We start from the raw sequence: 6000 nt of genomic DNA on the forward strand, positions 1-6000 counted from the left end.
GGCACTTTGAGAGGAAAGAAAAAATGTGAACTGTGGCCCTTTCTATCTGACAGCTCTGGCTCCTCTGCACCAGAGGGGCAAGTGTGGACGAGGAAGGATGGCAGTGCCTTCAGGAAGACCTCTCCCAGAAGTCTGGAGCACAGCAAAGAACCCAGCGTGTCTTAATCCACAGCAGGACAAAGGCAGACAGACCTGGTTTAAAGTTAAGAACTTCAACTCCGGAATCAGAGATGTGGGTTTGGATCCTGACTTTGCCATTTGCCAGTTTACGACCCTGCCCAAGTGACTTAACTTCATCTTCCTCTCTGTAAGATCAGGATAACAACCCCGAACGTTCGCACTGGGCCAGACACATGGTGCACAGCCACTGTGACCTTCCAGGTTCGGTGGAGAGACTATGGGCTCTGCCCAGTCACGCCTGGGTTCAAATCCAAGATCAACCGTATATCATCACGTGATCTCCAGCACATGATTTAATCTCTCTGTGCCCTAGTGCCCTCACCTGTAAAACGGGCATCATGATCGTTCCCATCTCATGATGTTGGTGAGTGGACTGAGTGAAATAAGGCAATTAAAGCTTTTAGTACCGCGCCTGGCACATGGAATACCCTCCATGAATGGCGGCCACTAGCCAGGGTGCATAACTTTCATAAAATTGTGCACATTTCAGCGCTGAGCCTCATTTTTCTCATCTGTAAGATGGAGATAATAACCCCTACCTCACAGTGAAAACTAACTAAGTGTATGTACGTTTAAAGCACCCAGCACCCAGTCTGTGCCCCTTCAGAAGGCAGATCCTGGTGCAATGGAAAGAGGATGGGCTTGAAGTCAGGCAGGTGATAGGATTCTGCTGCCACCTCCTCTCTGTGGTCCCAGGACACTGCTCGAACTCTCTGAGCCTCAATTTCCTTGTGCGTATAAAACCAGAAGCCACGCTCCACAGCCTGACGTTTGGGAGGATTGTGGCGCCCAGAACAGTGCCCGGCACACAGTGGGTGCTGCATAAATGTGAATTCCCTTCCCCCGCTCCTTCCTTGCTTGAAGCCTCCACAAGTCCCATCTGGCAAAGCCAGGAGCTCCGTTTCTTGAACCCTGAACGGCCCTCTACCCAGACCAACCTGGGCCGCTGCTTACGTCGGGGACTTTAGTTTGCGGAGGTAGAAACTACTTTTTAGTCATTTCCGAAGCAGACGGGACGGCAGAGGCTGACAAACCGCAGGGACCATTTTAAATCCTGGGCCTTTCTTCTGGGAAGTTAGGCAAGAACCTTCCCAAATGTTTGCCCGTGGGGCTCTCTGCCAGGGAGTGACTCATCCACAGCTCCCCACAGGCATATTTTATTTGGGGGTGGGGGACTGAGGGAGGGCCTGGCCTTGCTGGGGGAGGGGAGGCAGCATTTCCAGCACACCCAGAGGTGGGTTTGGGGTTTTTTTTTTCATTTTTTAGGACAAAAAAGAAAAAGAATGTGGGTCTTTTTTGTTTCCTTCCAGGTTTTGTTTGCTAAAAGAAGACATCCAGAGTTCACTCAGTAAGCTGCTGCGTGGGGAACAGGCGTTTTCAGCCGGCTCTGCAGCCCTTTCAATGAAATTCTTCTTCCATTAACGCCACAGTTTTTAAAATGTCCCTCCAAGGTTTGCCTGCGCACACACTGAGCTCCTAAGACGACATGTTCCCCTCAGAAAGGCAAGCCAGATTTTGACAATCCAGAGGAACTAGGGAGCTCCAGAGATTCAAAAGTTTGCCTTAAAGCAATTAAGACTTTCGACTGCAGAGATTTTCAACATTTATAAAGCACACCAAAAACTGTCAGTTAAAACATCAAGGACAGACCTCGGAAGACAGTGTCCAAAGCCTGCTGTGATCAATTTGTTACCGTCTTGGGGGCTCACACTTGGAGCCCAGGCTCGATACAAGTAAATCAGATGAATATCTATCTACTTAGGCAGGCAGAGAGACACCCCCAGATACACAGACAAGTGTCCCCGGACCCCTGGTCTCCCCAGGGTCAGCCCCTCCCTGGGCCTGGGGAAAGGGTTAAAATTCACCAGAGCCAGAGAGGGGCAAGAACAAAGCCAGGGGACACAGAAGAGTTTTTGGGAAAACTGAATACAGGTCCTCCAGTGCCAGGCCAAGAGGCTCCACCAGGCCCAGCGCAGCCCTAGCCCAGTCTGGAGCCCCTTGGAGGGTCCTGCCAGTGGTCCTGCCCAGGCCCGGCGGGGCTCTGCGATCTGACCTCTGGCCTCTCATTCACCAAAGAAAACCCAGCACCCACGGGGTGCCCACACCAGGCCTGCTTCTCTCCACGGGTTCCCCTGACATCCGGGCCAGCGGCGGGAACATCACGCAGTAGGCCTGGTGGGCGCAAAGGGGGGCCCTCAGCCTCCACAGCAAACATACTCGCATGCTCCTGTACACAAATTACACACTCATATCCACATAGGTACACTTTTGCCCTCAAGGGCTCATAAATACACACACAAATCACTTGTGAACGCTCCCACGTGTGCGCGCTCACACATACACCCAGAATCCACACATTCTCGGTCACAAAAATGAGATCCCACACGAAGCGCCTGGCGCATAGTAAACACTCAATAAATGCCTAAGCGGGAGCCATGCCCGCTTGCCCCGCACTCACTCACACCAAACTCCACCACCCCACCACGCCGACGCTCCGAGGTGCACACGCACCAACTCGGCCACAGGCACGCGCGCACTCCTGCGAACACACCAGGAGGGACAGATGGACACGCCGCCCACGCACGCTCGGACGCACGGCCGGGGACACACTCAGACACGCACGCTCACGCGCGTCCCGACCTCCCGCATGCACACTCGCCCGCTGTCCCCCGCGGAGCCTCGGGCGCGTGCGCGGGCACGCGCGCCCCGCTCGGCCCGAGAGTGGGTGGCTGCCCCGCGGCCCGGCCTCCGCCCCTTCCCCGGCCCGCGCCGGCCCGATCCGGTCGGGCCCCGGCCCCAGGCCGCTCACCGGCTCGCGGGCGGGCTCGGCTGCCGTAGGGAGGACCGGCGCACGGTCGGCGGGAGCGGTGGGTCCCACACGAGTTGGCGGCGCCGCAGCTGCACGCTCGTCCGCTGGGTTCCGCCGCCGCCTGCGCGGGCCCGCGCGCGCGCTCCCGCCCCTCCCCGCCGCGGGGCCGCGCCGCCCCCTGCGCTCGTGCGCGCTGCCGCCACGCAGGCTTGGGGGGCGCCCGGGCGGCTCCCTCACCGAGGCCGGATCCCCTCACTCTCCCAAGCCCACTTAGCCGAGGACCCCCTCCCCATTTCAAAGCTGGGGAAACTGAGGCCCAGATCACACAGCGAGTCAGGTCCAGCATCTCCCCTTCTTCTCGGGCTCTAGACACTTCGGGTCTGCAGTCAGTCAACCCCGTGGACCCCTCCCACGCATCTTTGCATACCCATCACCTAACTTTGCTCCGTCACAACCCAGGAGATACTAAAATCGGTTAATCAACAAGCGCTTTTTTTGCGCCTGAATGCGGGCACTGAAGTAGGCTCCAAGGGTATCTCGCTGTGGTGAAGGCACTGCTCTCTGCCCTCAGAGGGCCAACGTCTCCTCATCTGGAGCTCCCCACTTCCTGTACACCCCAAGACCAGTAAGAATCAACGTGCAGAGGTTTCTGGAAGAAGTAAGACTCTGCTAATGAATGCTTAACACCCCCTCGAAGGAGACAGAGTCTGTATGGGGGCCCAAAGGCAGCAGCTCAGCTCCCTGCTTCACTTCCTAGGGGGACCCCACCCCCCAAAAGGGGACGCTCCTGGCCCAGACAGTTCCCGTTTCCACACTCGCTGCTTTTCCTCTACATGCAAAACTGTGCTGTGTCCCGCAGGAGGGCAGGAACCAGGGACTGACGCTGGCTGCCTGCCAGCTGTCCAGCTTGGTCACCGTGCTGGGCACAGGGGGATACCCACTGGGCCTGTTTGCCCAGTGAATGGACATGTTTCAGCTGGCTCGGATGTCTGACAATGATGACACCAACTGAACACCCACTGTGTGCCAGGCTCACGGCTGCACACTCTGCCTGCCTGGTGCTGTTCAGTCCCACAGCCATTATTTGAAGGAGACTTTATGCTGCTTTCGTGCCCATTTTACAGATGGGGTAAATGAGGCCTAGAACTGAAGCTTAGAGTAACAAATTCTCTTGCCCAAAGTCACCCAGCTGGTAAGTGGTTGAGCTAGAAACTGGACCACAGATGATCTGATTCCTGTGCCTGTGTGCTTAATTTAGGATGTGAACAGTAGGGTTCTGTGCTGCTGATACAAGAAGGGGCAGACGGGGCAGCAGCCCATCTTTGTAGAAGCCAGCCCTTCTACAAAGCGACAGGGATGAAATGGATCATTTTGCAAATTGGTTAGCCGTTAGTTGGGGATCTGATTACAGCCTCACCTCACATGATATACTTCACAATAAATGCCAGATAGATTGAACAGTTAAATGTAAAAAATAAGCATTGCAGAAAACAAGAGGAAGTAATAGAAGTTCTGAGATTGTGTGGCAGTCTTACTAGTAGGTGAGTGATATTGACTATATTCCTGCAGGAAACATTCATTCATTCATTCATTCATTCACTCGACACATACAGCACCTTCTATGGGTCAGATGCTATTCTAGGCACTGGGTTACAGTCATGAACAAAATACAGCCCAGACTCTCTTGGGGCTTCAATCTGGGGGTGGGAGGTGGGGGAAAAGAGAAGTATCTGGCATGGCAAGGAAAATAGGTTTGATGGAGAAAATAAAGCAAGGAGGGAGGAGGAAAGCCCCCCAGGGGTGCTTTTTCATAGAGAGGGCTGGGAGAAGGCCTCTCTGATGAGGTGACATTTGAACAGAGGGCTGTATGAGGGAGTGAGGGAAGAGGTCCTCTGTGTATAGGACAGGTTCGTGCTCCAAGAACCATCCTAGTACACTACAGAGCAAGAACCTGAAATTCCTCTTTGAAGGAAACTTTGGGAGCAGCACCTGACCACCGAGGAAAGCAGCACTGGGACCCCCACGCATGTCTGTATAAGAATCTACCATTTGTAAAGCCTGTTCCCAGCCTCACAGAGCCCCTGTAACAGGTACTCCCAGTGTCCTCATTTGCCATTTAGGAAACGGAGGCTCAGAGAGGTCAAGAAGTGTGCCACAGGTCACACAGCCAACCACCAACAGCAGAGATGGGTCTGGCTGCAGGCCAGCTGTTGGCTGCTGCTGAGTGTTAGGGGACTGAAGAAGTCCTGGCCGCCCCCTTCCCTCCCTCTGGGACTATAATTCAGGAACAGGAGGGCCTAGGGCATCTGCTGTAGGCTTCTAGAGACAGGAGGGTGCAGCAGCAGGACCTGAGGGGTTGCGGGGGAGTCATCCCCACCCTGTTTTCCTGGCCTTCCTCTTCCTCACCTCCTACTTACTTCCCTCTGGCCTGGTCTCAGCCCCTGGTGACATGCTGGGGGGAAAATCAGGTTAAACTCTGCCCAGAGACCCTCCAAGTGCCCTGCACTACCCTCACTACCCTGGCCATGGCAGGGGTAGGTAGAGAGAAATGGTACAATGCAACCTGAGCCCCACTCAACTTTTGTTTTTAACGCAAAGCATTTTTCTGTGAGTCCCCAAATGAGTCACTGTTAAGAGGTGCTTTGCAAAACGAGTCCCAGAATTAGAATCAACATCTCCCCACACACAGTGCCTGACACTCCCTCCCACGGCATTTGTGAATCTTGTCTAGGAGAAAGGCTCTCTGTTCACCCCCAAGGGTTTCAGGATTAAGCCTGTGTCGTTTCATTATCTCTCTGCATTAGGGGAAGAGAAACTACTCTTGCTGGGCACCTTCTCCATGCCGGGCTCTGCATTTTCCCAGCATCGCTCGAGGTGGGGGTCAGGATTTCTGTTTTACAGATAAAGAAGCTGAGGCTCAGAGAAGGAAGCTGGTTTGGACCCGGGTTTACCAAAAGCTTATATTGTTGTCAGTATTTTGGGGGAGTGGTAGTGGGGGGAGAGGGAGCCAT

The 6000-nt window shown here is 54.6% G+C and overlaps 1 protein-coding gene across 1 annotated transcript in view; it reads right to left on the minus strand.

The window, feature by feature from the left end:
* Positions 1-3110, minus strand: part of NEK6 (NIMA related kinase 6) — an 85502-nt gene extending 82392 nt beyond the window's left edge. Inside the window, exon 1 of the mRNA XM_060154380.1 lies at positions 2990-3110. The gene's annotated coding sequence lies outside the window, so the exon portion shown is untranslated. The remainder of the gene's footprint in view (positions 1-2989) is intronic.
* Between the last annotated feature and the right edge of the window lie 2890 nt (positions 3111-6000).

The sequence above is a fragment of the Lagenorhynchus albirostris genome, chromosome 7 (genome assembly GCF_949774975.1).
Source record: "Lagenorhynchus albirostris chromosome 7, mLagAlb1.1, whole genome shotgun sequence".
In the NCBI taxonomy this organism is placed as follows: domain Eukaryota; kingdom Metazoa; phylum Chordata; class Mammalia; order Artiodactyla; family Delphinidae; genus Lagenorhynchus; species Lagenorhynchus albirostris.